Genomic DNA, 19,448 nt, shown 5'->3' with positions numbered 1-19,448 from the left:
CAAACATTTACTATACATATGTTTTTCTCAAGGTACACATGGGTGACCGGAAAAGAACCTCTCACTTATTACGATATGAATTTATCTGCTCAAGAGCATCAGACCTTTTTCACCTGTGACACAGATTCTGCTCGACCCTCCGATACAGGTACACAGTGTTTTTCTTGTTAGGATACTTATTTGTTGTAGATTACATAAAATATTTTGTAGCATGACATGGAGGTCAAATCATTTCGTATTCCTTTGAAACTGTAGCCCACCCCCCAACACATCAATACATGTAGTATTATATATATTTTGTATCTTTCAACACATTTCTCTCCTTTTATTTGAACAATCTTTGTTATACTTTACTTTCGTTTTTCTCCAAGCCTCTTCCTTTACCCCCCTCCCCCCACACCTTTCCTCTTTTGTCTCTTATTATCTCCTAGTCTCACCCTTTCATTTCTTCGGGGAGAGATCTTCATGCTGTAATTAATAATTGCATGGTCCAGGCCAAGCTAAGTTTTGTCAGTTGTGGTGCTTTAAAGTTCAATAGTAATACCAGTATACACACTAAAAGTGTTGCTCGTGACAGAAACAGTAGAATGAGAGTGCAGAGAGGCCTTGCGAAAAGCAGAATATATTTGAGTGTTGACGGTTTTCTCAAATTGATGAGCTGAGACTTCTAGTTGTACTGAAGAGCCTGTTGGAAATTGTACAACCAGTCCATTATTAGTGTAAATCGTAAATATTAAAAGTTGGCATTTTTTCCCCTGCCTTCCAAAGTTTAACCTAGCCTGTTGCATTAGATTTTGTTGCATTTTTCAATTGCATGAAAATTCGGCATGATAAAAACAAACACTAAATCAGTAAAGAATACAAACAGTGAACGGTATGCCATGTTGGTTCTCTTGATAACATTTACCACAATCGTAAGTTTCTACAAAGTGCTGTGTTCGGAAGGAGCTAGGGAGGTAAGGTTTGAACATTAGGGGGGAAAGTATAAACTAAAGACTGCCATGTTGAAAGTATAGGTGGTGGTTTTTGAGAAGTAATTGATGTACTTCCTCCCGTCTCCAAATAAAGATACACAACAATGTTTATCACAAGCTGTGTAATGGGAATTATTTACACTTGGGGGTGTAAAAATAGAGAAGTGAAAAAATCGAACATAACCGGAACGTATTCTGTTCCCCTCCTTTGGAGAAAATGTTTTATTTAATTGATTTCTTGCTGCTTGGCTAAAGGGAAGGCAATGTTTTCATTCTCTCCACCTTCCACATCGAGACGATGAAGTGCTAACTTGGGATACTGGGCTTATTATGTTAAAATTGAGCAACACATGAAGACACTACTCTGTATATCGTAGAGACCCATTACCTAGTCAAATTTAGGTTTAATCAGATTTACTGAGTTTCAGGAAATAAATGATACCTAACAAGATCGTCACCTACATCTGTCGGCTGGTGAGGTGTAACATAAAGAATGGGAGGTTAACTGGAAAGGTGGGAAGCTGGGAGGGTGGACTGGCGTGAGAAAAGGGGGGTAAAGTTAAAGAGGAGTGTCAAGGGTGCGAGGGTAGGGACATGCTTGACAACCCCTGTTATCAGAAAATGCTATGAGTTCAGGCCAGGGATAGACACTATAGTTTAAATCGCTACTCCCACACCTCAGTCAGTGTCATGGTCCATTTGTGTTGAGGTTCTGTAATTCTCGAGTCTGACTCCATTTTGTTCTGTGCCTCCATTTTGTGTTGCCCTCACGTAGGCCTGTGAAGGTAGCCTGGCGAATAAAGTGGCCTGGCCTTCTTAGTTCATGTATACATTAACTAGGTTTTTTTTTTACTCTGAAATGAACTGTAAGAAACTGTCCTCTGCACCTGAAACTGACCCCGCAAAGCCAATTTCCCTGATCGATCTTTGTCTGAGATTGCCAATCAATGTTCAGGACATCGTTAACTTTTAGTTTCCTTGCACATGCCTTATCTTGTTCAGCATCTGTTACCGTTTCTTTTTTTATGTTTCTTCATTACATGTGTTATGCTTTCAATTATAGGTTTGTCCGGCTTGTGGAGATTGAATTTGGGACATTCCTAATAATTAACTTTTGGGTTGGGATACTGTAAATTGAGTTTTTGTTATGTGACACTTTGTTTGAAAATGTACCTTATTGGCTAGAATTTTGTGCAGTGGGTGTACATTTATAATGTGAATATTGGGTATAAAAGGAGACGTCTCGCCTTAGTAAAATGAGCAGTCTCCTGAGAATTTACACAGTGATGTATTTCTAGGATCACTGTTACTAGCTGCAGCTAATAAACTTGGTCTCTGATGCCATCCAGAAGTATTCTGTGTCTCTGTGTACCAAGACAGGTGAACTCGAAGATCTTAGGCGTGCCCCTGACGCCGCTGGGTTAAACCCCGGTTCTTCAACTGGTGCCCAACGTGGGGCAACTTCAGCGGTACTGGTCCAAGCCCGAAGATTGTGAGGAGCCCCGTGAGGAAATTCTGGAGGACGGCCGCCACTTCATCGACCCCTGCATGTCAACGTGGACCGAAGGTTTTTTCTGCGAGGCTTCCCCTTTCCGACGGCTGCGAAGGACTGCTGCCCTGACTGTCGCCCTGTCTTGGACCCTCTTGTGATGATTTGTAAGGCGAGACGTTAGACGGTCTTCTGGTGTCGTGACAGACATTTTGGTTAAGTATAAGTGGGTCGCTCCCACGACTTTGTTTTGTTTCTTGGTTTTGATTCGGCCATTGCAATAGTCGAAGCCGGGGGGTTCGTATATTTGCGAGTGTATCATTTTTTGATAACCCCTTGAAGTTTGAAGCAAGACTAGTGAGCTAAAAGATGCCTGGTTTTATCAAATTTAGGAAATGGTTTTGTTGTAGTTGTAATAGGGATTCCCGATTGGAGGACTCGTGTCCGATACCTCCGGTTGGAACTCCAACTTATGAGCTCTATTGAAAGCATGGTGTAGGTCCCATTACCTTTAATGAAGTATGGGTCCGTTATACAAGGAAAGACGGTGTTTTACGATGGCCCCAACATGGTAGTTCTGAATCAGATGTTTTAGATAACCTAGAAGTTGCGCTATTTAAGAATAAAGCCCGGCCGGCGATGTTTGACTCTTTCCGCCTTTGGCGTAAGGAAGCCAAACAGCGAGAAATTAAGCAAGCTAAGAGTGATAGGAAAGAAAGGAATATATCGGTAATGCAAGCTGCTAGGCAGTTTAAGGAAGATGAAGAATATCGTGCGATTGAAGTGTTAGATAGACAACATTGCATGGCCATTGACAAATGTTATCCGGCTTTGCCACCTCCCCTTTCAAATGTGACTATAGACCCTGAAAAGGATCCTTTGATGTCACATTTACTGAGATTACCACCTCCTTATGTGCAGGGTGCTACTGCACCTCCGTTACCTCCAGTTGTTGCACCCCTTGTTGTCGTTCAACCCCCTGTTGTTGTGCAGCCACCCGTTGCTTCACAGGTGGTTATTCCTCCCCCGGCGCAGCCCCCTCCAGGGCCGCCAGCCTTGCCACCAACCTTGCCTCAAACTCCTTTGCCTTACACTCCTTTATCTTCGATTTCTCTTATTTCTGTCCCTACGTCTCTGTCACCTCAAAACACTTTGTCTCCTGTCCTCATGTCAACTTCTTCTCCTTCTGCTCGGCAACGAATGACTGAGACTGTCACTAGTCTTTTGTCTCCTTTCTTTGGGTCACTGAATATGACCCCTGTTTCTGAACGTAAGCAGCGACGTAGTCAGCTCCCTGGTCCCGAAGAGCGGGCAATGTTAGATCTCCTTGCTCGTAGATGGGTTTCGAATACCTCCAAGTACAGTCCACAAGTGGTTATGGATATCTTCCTACAGTGGGAGGCACCAAAACAAAGGTATGTTTTTGATGTCATGTGTACCTTTCTTCGTCAGGAGTGGGAAGATAATGAGTTGGGTTCAATTCCACTGGAATTGCTTAATGTTCAGTCTGAATTTGCTAAAGGGACGATAGTGGGTTCAGATGTTGAGGAAGCGGTAGAGACACTACTCACTTTTAGGTCTAGACTTCCACCTCAGTCATTGTTCGAACCTGACCCTTCTATTAGGAGAAAAGTGAAGCAGTATCCTATGAGAGAGGTTCCCCCTGTATAGAGAGAGGCAGTTGTGGCTGATGCCACTCATGGTATTGCGGCTGCACCGGCTCATTTTCTGCGAGTGTGGGTGCATGTCCCTTGGAAGAGAGCTGAGGTCCTGGCTCTTAAGCAGACTTTGCCTGACCCCCGTAAAAATCCTGCTGGTTATTATAAGGAGTTGTCTCAGACAGTTGATGCGTGTGTTATGAATTTATCTGACATAGATATGTTGATGGGTAATGTAGTTCCTCAACCCTTTTGGGCGAAGGTCCGTCACAAGGATCACGCGCCAGAGTTAGAAGATACGTGGGTTAATATTACTGCTGCAGATGGTCGGCAGGTAGGAGGTGCCAAACCTGAACCCTTAGTTGCAGAACTACCTGGTAGGATTATTAATTTAATGAAAACTATGATGCCTCCTCTGAATTGGGACAAGTTAGCAGCATGCAAACAAAAGAAAGACGAGAGTGTGTCTGATTTCTTCACTAGGTTTGAGGAAACATTCATTGATCATAGTGGTCAGGATATGAGTACAGAAGGTGGTCAGAGTTTGTTTGTAGATAAATTTGTTTTTAATTTACTTCCTGAACTTTCTAATAAGTTAAAGGACTCTGAGAGTTCATGGGCTGTTTCTTCTTCGGCTCAGATATTGGCTACTGCACAATACTATGAGAATAGAGATAAAGATGAGAAGGATAAAGTAGAGAAGAAGACTAGAGAATTAAAAACTAAAGTTCTTCTGCAGCAGGCTTATCTGCCTCGCCCTAATCAGAGTCAGTTTCAGCAACCTTCCCAGTTTCAGCCACCCCCACAGTTTCAGAAACTGTTGCAGAAGCCTGAGTCTTTTGCTTCGCAACACCCGCTAGGCCCTAATCAGTGTGCTTATTGTAAAGAAGAAGGTCACTTCAAGAATAGTTGCCCGATCTTGCTACAGCGTGCAAATGGTATGTCTGGACTGAGAGGTCGTGGTGGTTTCCAACAAGTACCTAGGGGTAGGGGACGTGGTACGCTTCCCCAGAATGAACGTTCCTTTTCCCCTCAGAATTCTATGAATTATTTTGACCAACAGAATGTTCCGACCGTCCAGTCCGCTCAGTACTACACTGATGATTATTATGTTGGAAGTGAGAGTGCTGGTTTTAATGATAGTTAGGACAGCCATGGACAAAGGGAGGGAGTAGTGTCAGTTCCAGTAGACCAGAGTGGACCTTATGTTGAAGTGATTACATCAGGTGTGGCAGAACCTTTTCTTTTGTATACTGGTGCAGCAAAGAGTTCTATCATGCACTCTAAACTCCCCGGCGCACCTTTGTCTGGCTTGACCAATGTTTCAGTAGGATTTTCTGGCGCCCCAGTTCGTAATCCGGTTTCTTGTCCTTTGCCCCTTTCTATTGGTCCCTGTGAATTGGAGGCTCCCATTATTCTAACAACGGGCTGTGGCGAGAATCTGTTGGGTTTGGACTTGTTGAAAAGATTGCATGCGACATTACATTGTCCTCCTTCGGGAGTACATCTTACGGTGGGTAAGAAAGTGATTTCCCCGATGTCTCTGTCTAAGGATCGCCTTCCACTGGAACTGCGTTCTCTCCCTGATACACTTTGGGCTACAGGTCCCAATGATGTTGGTCTCTTGCAGATTCCACCCTACGTTGTTACCCTTAAGTTGAATGCTAAATTACCTCACATTCCCCAGTACAAAATTTCCAGTGATGGCGAAAGAGCTCTTTTAGCGATTATCTATGATTTGGTTGAGAAAGGTGTGGTTGAAGAAACGAGAGGTAATGTGTGTAACAGTCCTGTTCTGCCTGTCCTTAAGCGTACTGACTATTCTCAGCCACCTGTGTATCGGTTTGTGATCGACCTTCGAGAGGTCAATAAGATCGTTGTGCCACAGTTTCCTGTTGTCCCGGACATTACTGCTTTATTGACTATGATCCCTGCGTCAGCTGCTTGGTTTTCTGTTATTGATCTGAAGAACGCTTTCTTCAGTATTCCGATTGCTGAGGAAAATAGTGATATTTTTGGCTTCTCTTTAGGAGGCCGCAGTTTCCGGTTCAAGCGCGCTCCTCAAGGTTATTGTGAGAGTCCCTCCATTTACAGTCAGGCTTTGAAAACTCAGCTTGATACTCTTGCATTGCCTTCTGGTGTTACTCTTATCCAGTATGTTGATGTTCTGTTGGTTGCTGCTGATGATGAAGAGATTTGTAAAGAAGTTACTCTTTCTTTGTTGCGACACCTGTCTGACCTTCATCATAAAGTGTCACCTTCGAAGTTGCAGTATTGCCGCCAAGAAGTGACCTACTTAGGTCATCTCTTGTTGAAGGAGGGAAGGCGATTGACCCCAGAGCGTATTCAAGCGATTGCCCAAATGACTGTGCCATGCACACAGAGAGAGGTGCGTGCCTTCTTAGGTATCACCTCGTATTGTAGACAGTGGATTCCGAATTTTTCTTTGCTAGCGAAACCTTTGTTGGCACTTACTATTAAGGACACACCACACCCTCTTCCTTGGTCTGACGAATGTCAGAAGAGTTTTTCCGAATTGCGTGAGGCATTGTGTTCTGCTCCGGTGTTGGGTACCCCCGACTACAGTAAACCTTTTACACTTTATGTACACGAGAGAGACGGTTGTGCCTTGTCAGTGTTGACACAACAATTTGGAGACAAGCAGCCCCCATGTGCGTATTTTTCAGCTACTTTAGATCCGGTAGCTAGGGCGTTGCCTAGTTGTCTAAGAGCTACAGCGGCAGCGGCTGTTTCTATCCGACAGTCTGCTGGTTTGGTATTGGATAATACATTGATTGTGATGGTCCCACATGCAGTGGATACCCTATTGAATAGAACGAAGACTCAACACATCTTACCAGTGCGCGTTTGTCAGGTTATGAGTTGACGCTTTTGGCTAGCCATGTGCACATCAAGCGGTGCAACACATTGAATCCAGCTACATTGTTGCCGATTTTTGTAGAGACAGATGCTCAGGAACAGCATGACTGTTTTCTCCGGACAGAGGAGGAAACGAAGGGTAGAGTTGATCTGAAAGATACTCCTCTTTCGAATCCTGATGGTACCCTATGGGTAGATGGTTCATGCTTTAAGCTTCCGAATGGAGAGACGACTGCAGCATATGCTGTCACAACTTTGCACACGATTGTTGAAACAGCACGTATTGCACAGAATTCAGCGCAAGCACCGGAGTTGATAGCATTGACTAGAGCGTGTGTGTTGTCAAAAGGAAAGAGAGTGAATGTTTATACTGATAGCCAATATGCATTTGGCGTGGCTCACAGTTTTGGTCGCTTGTGGAAAGAGAGAGAATTTCTTACTTCCCATGGTACGAAAATTCAGCATGGACAATTAGTGAGTGAACTTCTTGAATCACTTACTTTGCCGACCCAAATTGCGATAGTGAAGTGTAGTGCGCATAAGAAGGTTACGGATGATGTGGGACAAGGGAATGCGTTTGCAGATGAAGTAGCGAGAGAAACGGCGAAAGATGTGACGAGTCGGATGTATGTTGCAGGTCCTGCCAGATGGGCTGTGGAAGAAGGAATGTGTGAAGATACAACAGAAAGTGTGAAGATGATTCAGGCAGAAGCTACTGAGAAAGAATTGAGTATGTGGAGAGAGAGTACGGGAATGTTGGATTCAACAGGCTGTTGGGTTGAGTTGTCAGAGCACCAGCGATGGTTGTTGCCGGATGCATATGTGCTTCCGGTGGTTACTATGACTCATGGGTTGGCTCACATTAGTTCAAAAGGGATATGTAAGTTGTTGGCTCCGGTATGGCAGAATGGTGGAATTCCTAAGTGTGCTGAGAATTTGGTTAAACACTGCATGATTTGCTTGATGCATAATCCTGGAAAGGGAACCCCAAATCCAGTGGGTCATTTTGCTCCTCCAACGTATCCGTTCGAGGTGCTGCAGATAGACTATATTCATATGGAAAGATGCAATAACTTGAAGTTTGTCCTTGTGGTTGTTTGTGCCTTTTCCAGATGGATAGAGGCCTACCCCCTAAAGGATAATACTCCCTTGTCTACAGCCAAGGTTTTGCTCAAAGAATTCTTTCCCAGATATGGCTTGCCGAGGATGGTATGGAGTGATAATGGAAGTGAATTCGTGGGTCAGGTTATGAAGAAAGTATGTGCGGGTCTGGGTATCAAGAAGAAATTTCACGCTGCGAATCACCCCCAGTCAGCAGGCATGGTCGAGTGCTATAATGGCACTCTGAAGCTGAAGTTGGCCAAGGTGCAAGAGAGCTCTGGTCTTACATGGCCCAATGCCTTACCATTGGCACTTTTGTCCACGAGAACGACAGTACATTCTCGCGTGGGACTTAGCCCATAGGAGATTGTTTTTGGACGCCCGGCGAATGTCTGGGGTGTGCAGAGGCCTAAGAAGTACAGTGATATCGAGTACCCTATGTTGGTTGACTACTTACATGATTTGACTGCTAAATTGCGTGTTCTTCACCAACAGGTCCATGACACTTTGCCTTCAGTTTCTGTAGACGCAGGCCACACGATTCAACCTGGCGACTGGGTTCTAACCAAGAATTTCCAGAGGTCAAAGAACTTGGAACCAAGGTGGACCGGTCCATACCAAGTCCTGTTATCAACTCGGACTGCTATTAAGGTGTTCGGCAAGAAAAACTGGGTACATGGTACCCATTGTAAGAAGATACCTTTGCCCTTACCGTACAATAAGTGGGTCCGGGAAGGTGTTGCCGATTCCGAGAGTGAAAGGGTTCCGAGATTTGTACCTTTTAGCGATGCACATCTGGAATGGACTCAGTCAGAACGTGCGGATGATAAAGTCTTGCAAGAAGCTGTGCCGCCGTGTTTGAGACTTGATACTACGCACCCAGAGACACTCTTTCAGGATCAAACTGTGCCTGGTAAAGAACGCTACAACTTAAGGTCTGAAAAGGACAAATAAAATTTGAATTTTTTTGTGAATTACACTCTTTCAGACAAGAGACTATTTTTCTTTTTCTTTTTCAAACCACCATCCGGGTTCAGCTGCAGGGTCGCGGTATAAGAACTTAAGGGGTGGCCCGCGTATTGACGAAAGGTCTGCGGTTCTAGGGACGTCTAGGAGGCCTGGATGCACACCTGAGTGAAGAAGGAAAATTGCCGCGAGCAGCACGTTAGAGGATGGAGTCTGTTGTAACTGAAAGAGATGTTGAGAGAATAGATCTTAAGACAAGATTTTGTACATTGATACATAGCAAATGTTTTATAATATTGTGCTTTTTGATGTTTTTAAGTATCACATTAGCTTGTGTGGGTTGGACTGTCTATGCTACACAACAGACATCTGCACCCACCTCCCAACCTATGCTTTCTTTCACTACTGTTTCTTTGCACCAGTTTTATACGTTGCCTGAACATGAACAGACAAGGAGATCAGAATTTGTCAAAAACTAGTTTATACAGTTGTTGCATCAGCATCAGTTAGTAGTAAATACCACTAATTGTTGGGTTTGTTGTCTTATGCCTCATACGACAGATAAAGGTATGCCATATTTGGTTTTGCCTCTTTCTTTTACCTTCTCATATGTAGTATTCAATTAGGTGCTGTAGCTTCCCAATAACATGGAGGGGTGGGGGCTGCTGCAGTGGTAATGGTTGCATGACATAGAGTATCATGGATAGGAGGGTCATTTTAACTGCTGCCAACCTGCCCAACCAAGAAAGGGATCCTCACTTCAATGAGTGTAGATCGGATCGGTCAGTGGAGAGCAATGCAGCATAATTACGTTCCGCTGTTTGCTCTAGCATGAATTATATTTGCGAGCCTAAATAGGTGACCCCCCCTGGGTGGCCCAGGTAAACAGGAAGAGGCATTCTAGTTGGAGTTGGTCAACTTGTGGAATGGGTAGATCAAGAGCCTGTGATTTCTGGAGGATTGCCTTAAAGACTGAGACCCTCCAAAAGGCTTCTAATTCCTGCATCAGAGGGAGGTGAAAGGTTGTGTAATGGCTATCATGACATAATCAACATATAAGGAGAGCTTATGTTCTCGACTCTACATGCCCTTTGTGTGTGAGTGTTCCTGCAGTCACTCTGCGAACAGCTCCATATAGAGGGCAAAGAGGAGTGAAGACAATGGGCACCCCAGTCTAGACCAGTGTGCCACGTTAAAGGGTCGCAACATCAGCCCTTTGACTCTGACTGCAGTCGTAGGATTGGTATAACTGCACCATATCCAACACTGGAATCTGGCATTGAGTCAGACTTTAGCCAGCACCAACTGGAGATACGGCCAGTGCACCAGGTCAAACGCCTTTTCAGCATCGACTAAGAGAAGGAGCGGTTGCGTGTGGAAACAACACATTTTATCTATGAAATGTAAAAGGTGTTTAGTTTATTGCTGTAGCTCCTCTTGGGAATAAATCTGGCCTGGTCGGTATCTACCAGGGGCTGCGTGTAAGAAGCTAGGCGGGCCGCCAATACGCTATTAAAAATATCAGCATCGACATATAACGGTGAGATGGTGTGATGTGAAGAACAAAAAGTGGGGTCTTTTTCAGGCTTGGGGAGTACTGTAATGGTGGCCTCTCTCATAGTGTCTGTGAGGGAGCCCGAGGTGCTGAAAGAGTTGTAGAGACTGGCAAGGAGCTGGGCCGGGAGGGGGGAGAGGCAAATGTTTTGTAAAAGTCACAAGTGTAACTGTCTTGGCCAGGTGCTCTACCTGACTGCAGACGAGCTATGGCCTTGAGCACCTTACTTGGATGGATGTCCCTGTCTAGTTGCAAGGCATTGTCCACAGGGATGCAGTCCGTATGAACCTGGGTTAAGTATCAGCGTCTTCCAGAGCAAGCGCCTCCACCATATGTAATGTAGAGTAGAAGTTCTTGAGCTATTTGCACGTCCTGATGCTGCCGCAGCCCTGTGACCCTTAAATCCCTGTTATGCTCTGTTTGAGCACCTGAACGTTTAGCCGATGTGCCAGAAGACGCCCTGCTTTATTGTCCCCTGCGTAGTATTTTCGTTTGGTATGAAGAAGCGCATATTCCACCTTATCTATGTCTAGGGCCTTAAGCTGCTTTTGGGCTCACGTAAGTTCCCGCCACACTTTATGGGAGCCAGACTGCTTATGGGCCTCCTTATTGCTTCACCTGCCCCTCTAGTGCGAGTCTTTTATCTTTTCTGTCTCTGTTAAGTCGGGGACCAATAGCTATGAAGCTGCCTCATAACACTTATTTCAGGGTTTCCCACAGTAATGCGACGGGGTATGCAGCATGTCATTGGTGCTGACGAAGGTGCAAATTGTGCCACTGATTTCAGATATAGTTGAGTCGTATGTCAGTAGTTTATGATTAAGGCACCAGTGACGAGGCTATGATTGGGACTCTGTGATGTGCAGTGTCATAGAGATGGGTAAGTGGTCAGAAAGAGTGGCCACGCCAATGTCTACTTGTGTTGTAGCTGCTGGAAAGTGTGGCAGGTCAGAAAGAAATCTATTCTGGCATATGTTTGGTGGGCATATGAGAAGTAGGTGTAATCTTTAACTGCTGGATGATGCAGTCTCCACATGTTCACCAGTCACGTCACCCAGCCATTGAAGGCCTGTAGGTGTGAACTCACCTGTCTGCCCTGTCCTCTGAGCCGATCTGTGTAGGAGTGCATCAGGGACTAGTTTAATGTTACCTCCTTAAAGAGTGACTGCATCGGGAGTGGCCATCACCTGGCCCATAGCGTCCAGGAGTAAGGTCACCAGAAGGTTATTCGGGAGAGAGATGTAAGCAAGTGTAAATGTGTATGTATTCATCAAGATTCGTAAGGAAATTAGTCTTCCTGTATGCCCGGCAGCTCCACTTGGGTGGAACACCTGACCCAGGAAGTGCGTGACCAAAAGGACTGCCACCCCCGTCCATTTCCCTGGACCAGAGGAAAGGTATTGCCAGTCAAACCAACGGGACCGCTGGCGTTTCCAGTCAGCTTTAAGAAGTTGAGATTCTTGGATAAGACAAATATCGTAATTGGAGTCTCTAAGCCCGGAGAAAAGAGCCAGAAGCTTTACTGAAGCATTGAGGCCTCAGACGTTCAGGCTGAGTATTTTAACCATTACCTAGAATGTGTGATAGAACCAAACAATCAAGGATCGGTTGAGCAGCAGTATGTCCACCCCATCAGGCAAGCCTAGCCATCACCACATGAGGCGGGGGCACCAGTGGGTGGGTCTTCGAGCAACCAACTGGAGCGCTCCCCTCCTGGGAACATAGTAAACTAAGAAGAAGGGGTCCATGTTGTTGATGAGTGATTGTCTCTGTGCTAGAGTTGGGATGAGACCGGAGCTCCACGGCGTAAAGAATGAGTTTTAGTAAAGAGAGGGTAAGGCAGCTGGAGTTTCTTGGAACCGAGCAAGGGTGGGGCCCTAGACTCCTTGAAGATTTAGCCCAGTGTGCGGTGGACGAGTCCCTGGCAACACATCTCATTCATTGTCAGGAGCTGGAACTGGCGCAGTAATACTGTTGTCTCTTTGCGGCTCTCTGTTTATGTAGGTTTGCCAGGGCACCTTTTCACTGGTCGTGAAGGGTGATGGGCTTTGTGTCTTCGAATGGTGGCTTTCCTCCTCCTGTGGTGCCTCGATGCCCAGTACCAAGCAAGTTTTCTCCATTGTGCGGATAATATGGGTCTCGTTATTCCAGATGAAGATGCGCCTAAAGGGGTGATCCCATTCATACTGGACCCTCTTCTCCCATGGGAATGTGGTGGTCAGTCAAAGTGCCCTAATGCGCTGTAGAGCAATAGTGGACAAGTCCTGGAATAACCACATCATCACTTTCTCAAAGGTGATTGTATTTTGAATCCGCACCGCCAAAATGATGGTTTCTTTCTGATAGTAGTGATGCATGCAAGTCAGGATATCTTAAGGCATGCCAGGGGATTTAGTTGGTCAGCCCCCCCTATGGGTGTGATCCAGAATGATGACCTTGTCCGCAAGGTCTGGTGCTACATGGTGAAATAGATGGATGACATAGTTCTCCAGTTTCCCAGAGTCCGCCTGGAGAGGGACCCCTTTAATTCTAATGTTAGATCGGCAAGATCTGTTTTCAAAATCTTCCAGGTGATTATGCTGCTCTTCGTATTTGTCACGCAATTCCAGTAATTCACGTCTGTGGTCATCGAGTTCCTCTTCTCGTGAGTTGCTGCTTTGTTACAGGGTGACCACTCTTAGGCCCAGTTCTCCCAGGTCTTTCTTAATGTCCTTGACATCTTCTGCCATGTCTCTCTTGAGAGCAGCCATGCCGTTTCTCAGAGTGCTAAATAGAGTCCCCAAAAAGGCATGGGTGACAGGAGACTCTGAAGAGTCTGTGGCAGTTGCAGCCGCGTGAAAGGGCAAGATGATGAGGCGTCCCGATGTTGAGTTGATTTTTTGGCGGGGGCTTACTAAGCATGTCTTTCCAGATAGTGTCTTTTTTTTGTTGAAGTGAGTGGTCGTTTTTGAACGAGGTCAACCTCACCAGGGGAATCAGGTTGTCAACAGAAAGCAGGAGGAATCATAGGCACTGCTACTGGGAGTGCCCAAACATATGCCCTTACAGTTTGAGGGTCCCCTTGATAGTGGATGCTTCTGCGGAGTCCTGCCAGGAGAGCGGGAAGGTGGGGGAGGGCTGACCCTCGTACATCCAAAGCATGAGGAGCCTCCTGGGTGTCGTCTCCTGCAGTGGTGCCCACAGGTCAGTGTGTGGGATTCCTCTGCAGCAGATTTCACCCAATGTGTCCGATGAGACGTTAAGGCCACGGCCTCCATTGCAGCTAGGTTTGTAGATCCCAGAGGGGCCTGAGGCTCCCTGAAGCTGCTAAGGCGGTGACCACCCCAGTGATGGACAGGGGTTCAGAGCACTGCAGTGGGGCTACCTTCTTCCATTGTGTGCAGTTGGGGTCCTGGAGCCTCACAACTCACAGGGTTATCTCCCTCGCAAGTCCCCAGCTCCAGCAGTGCCAACACTAACCTCCGTCGTTGTCGCTGAGGGGGAAAATGTCCCTCCCTGCAGTGCCCCATGGCTTCTCTCTGCAGGGTGCCTGGTTTCTGTGATGCAGGCTCTGTCAGACACTCCCCTGTATTCCCTCCACTGGGGCTAACTTCGTGCCAGACAATCGGAATCGCCACAGTTTATCCCCTCAGGGCTATAGGTAGCAGCGCATCATCTCAGCCATCAGTATCCACCACCTAGCGCCTCTCCGCCATCACAGGGACGCCTGTTGAATTTCATTGTTAGTGGCCCTTATCTGCCTCCAGGTATCTTAGTGCATTCGGGGGAGGTGTTTAGTTTCAATTGGCCAGATCCAGTCTGCCACAGCCAGGGCCCGGCGATGGCCTCTGCGTTTCACATATGTTCTGCGCCCCATTCCACGGCACGAACACAGCTGTGGGCCTTACCGCAGATGCTTGCTAGGCAGTTTGTGAGGTGTAGAGGGGTAGGAGACACATCTTTGCAGCCTGTCGGGGCTTTAAGGAACAAGACCCTGCGGTAGCCACCTTTTTAGGTGTGTCTGCGTTTCTTCCACGTAGGCTGGGGATCTTGATAACGGGCTTCATCGTGGCCACGAAGCGACAATGCCACTGCCTAGTGTGGTCGGAGGGCTTCCTCCACAGTGTGCAATCACTGTGATGTCACGGGACTAGCCCAAGCCACTATTTTGCATAAGCGGGTGTTGAAGCTCTGTGGAAGCACAGCTACTCGGGCAGAATCTTGGACATGCCCTTCCACCTTGTTAAATGTAGAAGCAAAACTGTACACTAAGATCCTAGTTACTAGATTAGAATCCTTACTCCCTATATTAATCAACTCCAATCAATTGGGCTTCATAAGGGGGCCATTACCACATCTGTAGAATTTTACATCTCATTGAGAAAACCTGAATGAAGCTTGTTCCAGGGTGTAGGAGAGAAGGGTCTGCTATCCTATGGTCACCCCAAATGTTTGCTTTTTTGCTTCATGGTTTTTGACATATTGAGGCTGTGGGCCTGCCAATCAGACCCCCAGCCTGCTGTTCCCTCTACTAAATTTACACTATGCACCCTAGGTGCATAACCAATTGGAAGTGGATCACCCTGTGAGCCCCTGTACCAGTGTACACTAGGTACCCAGGGCATTGGTGTATCTAAGGCCTACCAGGGGCTGAAGCATGTATTGTGCCACCCCTGGCCTGGCCTAACAAATTTGACACAACTGGCTGATCACTCAGCTGGGGTAAGTTGGTGTAACCACCTCTTACTTAGGTGTAGTATACCTATACCTAACCTTAAATGGGACACCTGGTAACCTATAAGTCACTCCTATGGCAGGCCTTAACAATCCTGAAGGCAGAGTGCTTGGTTCCATGTGAGATGGTGCTCTGGCATGAGCTGAGCCTGTCTGCAGTGGTCGGAACCACTTCCTTCTACTGTTTCCAGATATCGTCATACCATATACTCTTAAGTGCATTATGAACCTCGCGGTTAAATGCTATCTTTGGTTTGGCTTTATCAAAACATGTCGAGTAAGGTGTCATACGAATTGGAATACTAACCCCTCGCCAATTCTGGCGACGGGGTTAGCATTCCACCCTTCTAGAGGGACACGACATGTACAGTACCTGAAACCCGGGTAAAATCAGACATAGCCTCAGCTCCACAAAATGGATGCTGCCACCACAGACACAAGTCTGCCCTCCTGCTGCTGGGAGTCCTACCATCTTGGGAGGTGTGGAAAAAGGGTTTCCTGCCAGGGGAGGTGCGTGCACCACCCCAGACAGGATTTTGTGTATTGGTCAGGTAGGGCTTGAAAGAAACCAGACATGCCTGTGGCTCACAAGGAGCCTCGGTGCATATGCCAGTTCAATCCGGTCCTGGGGCACACCAGTCCCGGGCCTGGGGCGAGCTGGACAAAGGATTGGGGGTGTAACCACCCCCCTTCCTGGTCCCACCCTTAGGGAGGGACCTAGCAGGTAGTCCGGCCCCTAGAATCCGCTTAAAGGTAGGAGCTGTGTCCTAAGACTTTAGACATCCTGGAATCAACTTGAAACTAAGAAGAAGACGGGAACTTCGACGCTCTGCCGCACAGAGGACTGAAGCCAATCTCCCCTGTGGTCAGGGAGTGACCACCTTGCTAACGCAAGCACCATCCAGCGAATCAACGTCTGCTTTGCCGCCGCCTCCCGCCGGAGCCCGAGCCCAGAGACTGACAAGACCTGGACCTCCAGACCTCTCACCGCCTGATCCACAGTCCCTGAAAAGAGGAGACCCGTGGAGGCACCGAGACACGTGGAGCCAGCCATCTTGAAAAGACCACGACAAGCTGCAAGCGCAACAACCGAGGCTCCCTCCAAGTTGTGCTTTGGGATCTGAGAAGCCCAACACCCGAGCAGCATCTGCACCAAAGGTGAGCCCTCCAGCATCTCCACGATCTGCGTGGGGCCTTTCTGCATTTTGCCACTCGACGCGCCTAACCGGTTGCTGGCCCGCTGGCTAGTGGCCATCTTGGCGACGAACTTCAAGAAATACACCGCTGGTCTGGTTGCTCCAGACTGGCCCTTGCTCCCCTCCAAAGGAGCAGTCCCTCTGACCTTGCTGGTCAGAACCATCAGCTTATTTTGTTTTCCACAACAATTACTTTTGCCAAGGCTTGCTTGATTCGACCAAGTCGCCGACACCGCCGACAGCGAGAGCCTGCGTGGGACAGCTCGTGAACCGACTCCTGGACGTCGTCGACCTTCAGGGACCGCGTGGCTGCAGAGACAAGCTACACCTTTCTTCCTGTTTGCACCCGACATCGCCTGGTACCCACCTGGTGCCACGCTGGTCACTGGCTAGTGACTGTGAACACTGTCCCCTCTGCTTACAGGTCTTCTACAACTCCGATCCACTCTTGGATCCACCGCATCCCTTCCGGACCGACCGCCTGCAGCATCTTTGTCCACAGGCTCCATTGAACAGATAGAAGAAACCCGACGCACTGCGAGGCCTATGCACCCGCTTCCTGTGGGTGAGGTAAAGCTGGCACTCCGGTGCCCAAGTGTAGAGTAACATCTCTAGTGTCTTTGTTTCCAATCTTGAGTTCATAGTCCATCCGGAAGATCCTCTTTGCAGTAACTTTGCAACTTTTACGCACCCATTGAAAACCTATGGGAGCTCGCGTGTGACTATTTGCTCTGCACACGCAACCCGTGGACCTCCTGGTCACTAACTGAAGTTAGATCCTTGTAGGCCCAGCGATTCTAGAGGCCCTGGGCCTTTTCCCTTTTCTGTTCGTGGTACTTATACCACTATTTTAGTATATGGTTTGAGCGGCCACCAGGGCCTATCCATATAAAGTGCAACTTCTGTGTATTCTAACGTATTCTTGTTTAACGATTTGTGCTCCTGTGCTCATAAAGAGTCTAGGGGTTACTTTGAGAAATAAATACATATATATTTTCAATATATATCTGTGTGGTGTCCTTTCATTGGTATAAAAGGGGGTTACATTTGGTAAAACAGCTGGCTTAACACGCTTCACGAGTTTAGCCTCAAAGACTGCTTAGCCTACGCTACCACTAGGGCAGCTAGTCCGAAAAGGTTGACTTACAACCACACCATAAGGGTTGCTTGGCATGGTACAGGGTGGTCACTTTAACTAGTGAACATCATATACCAGACCAACTTTTCACATTGGTGAGCAGCGGTTGGATTTGAGCTTGCTGTGTTTTACCATTGTAATCTCTTGGTTACCAATTGAAAGATCACATAGGTACCTATAGGTACATATAAAACAAGATTAGATATACTTAAGTTCTACTGAACTTAGTTGTTGTAGAGCAAAGGGAGTAGCACACCCTGACTACAACTACTAGATAGGTTTAGTAGGTAAACCCAAGTGTAGGTAGATTGCAACACATCCACCCACACTTAAGAGCAATGGCTGGGGCAGAGGGGTCCACTGTACCCATCTCTGTTGAGAGTGACCCCCAGAGGGCACCATCCATCTTTGCTACCCTTAATCAAAATGAGCTCAGGCAGTTGGCAAATATCAGGGGCCTTAAACAGCCCAAGAATCCTACTTCTGCTGAACTCAGAGAGCTTTTACAGGCTGATGAAGATCAGAAAGCTCTCAGGAAAGCCTCCCAGTTAGGCCCCTTAGGGACAGGAACAGGAGGCCCCCCTTCTGAAGATGCTACTGAAGTACCCCTTTCCAATAGCCATCCCTTAGATGAGAATCATACTACAGAGGAGGAAAGTGGTGAGGATACAGAAAGTAGTGAGGATGAAGGGAGAACTAGCCCAGTGCCAAGTGTTATACGTGGCCCAGCTAACTTAAGGCTACTGGGGACTGACAATGGGATCACCCCATTGGATCTCCCTAGTGGACTTAACCAGGGGTCTGGGAGGCAAAGGAATCACTCAGGTGAATCTAATGCTTCTCATACCTCTAGAGGCTCTCAAGGTCACTCCAGGAGAAGGATGACCACCCCTCAGAGGAGGGAGCATGAGGCCAGAATGCAAGAAGCCCAGCTGAGGATCAGGAAGCAGGAGCTAGAAGTAGCTCTGATGGAAGAGAAACTGAGCAAGGCTAGGCAGCATAAAGAGAGTGGGTCTATACCCACTGGTGGCAGCATTGTCCCTAAGGACAAAGATAGGGTCTTTGATAATAGGAACCTGTCTAAGGTTGTGCCCCCCTACAAAAGTGGGGATGACATCCACAAATGGATGACTGCTCTTGAGAGAGCCTGCAAAGTGCAGCAGGTTCCTGAAGACCAGTGGGCAGCAATCCTCTGGCTCTCCTTTGAAGGAAGAGGCAGAGACAGACTCCTCACTACTAGAGAAGAGGATGTCAGAAATTACAGAGTCCTGAAGAGTGTCCTAGTTGATGGGTTAGGCTTAACCACTGAACAGTACAGGTTAATGTTCAGAGACACCCAGAAGACACAGACTCAGGACTGGTCTGAATACATTGAATGTGCCACTAAGGCTTTGGAGGGTTGGTTGCTGGGAAGTAAGGTATCTGATTATACAGGATTGTACAATTTGATGATGAGAGAACAGATTTTAAATAACTGTCAAAACCAGCAACTACATCAACACTTGGTTGACTCTGATCTGACCTCTCCCCAAGAATTGGGAAAGAAGGCAGACAAATGGGTCAGAACCAGGGTTAAGCAAAAGAACCAGAACCAGGGCCAAGGGGGTGATCAGAAGAAAACAGACCAAAAGGGTGGAGATCAGAAATCTAAAGACCAGAAGTCTTCAACAGGGCCCCAAACTACTGCTAAGGAGGGTGGGTCCCAACAACAATCCAAGGGAAAGAAGAAAGAAGGTCAAAAGAAACCCTGGTGCAATCATTGCAAGAATACAACTCAC

General features: G+C 47.0%; 1 pseudogene; it reads left to right on the top strand.

Moving 5' to 3' along the window:
- The window catches only part of LOC146870104 (suppressor of tumorigenicity 7 protein homolog), a 777,381-nt pseudogene that overhangs the window by 225,773 nt on the left and 532,160 nt on the right, over window positions 1-19,448 (top strand).

The sequence above is a fragment of the Triturus cristatus genome, chromosome 1_1, assembly GCF_964204655.1.
Source record: "Triturus cristatus chromosome 1_1, aTriCri1.1, whole genome shotgun sequence".
In the NCBI taxonomy this organism is placed as follows: Eukaryota; Metazoa; Chordata; class Amphibia; order Caudata; family Salamandridae; genus Triturus; species Triturus cristatus.
The sequence above is the reverse complement of the archived record's forward strand: the minus strand, read 5'-3'. Positions and strand labels throughout refer to the sequence as shown.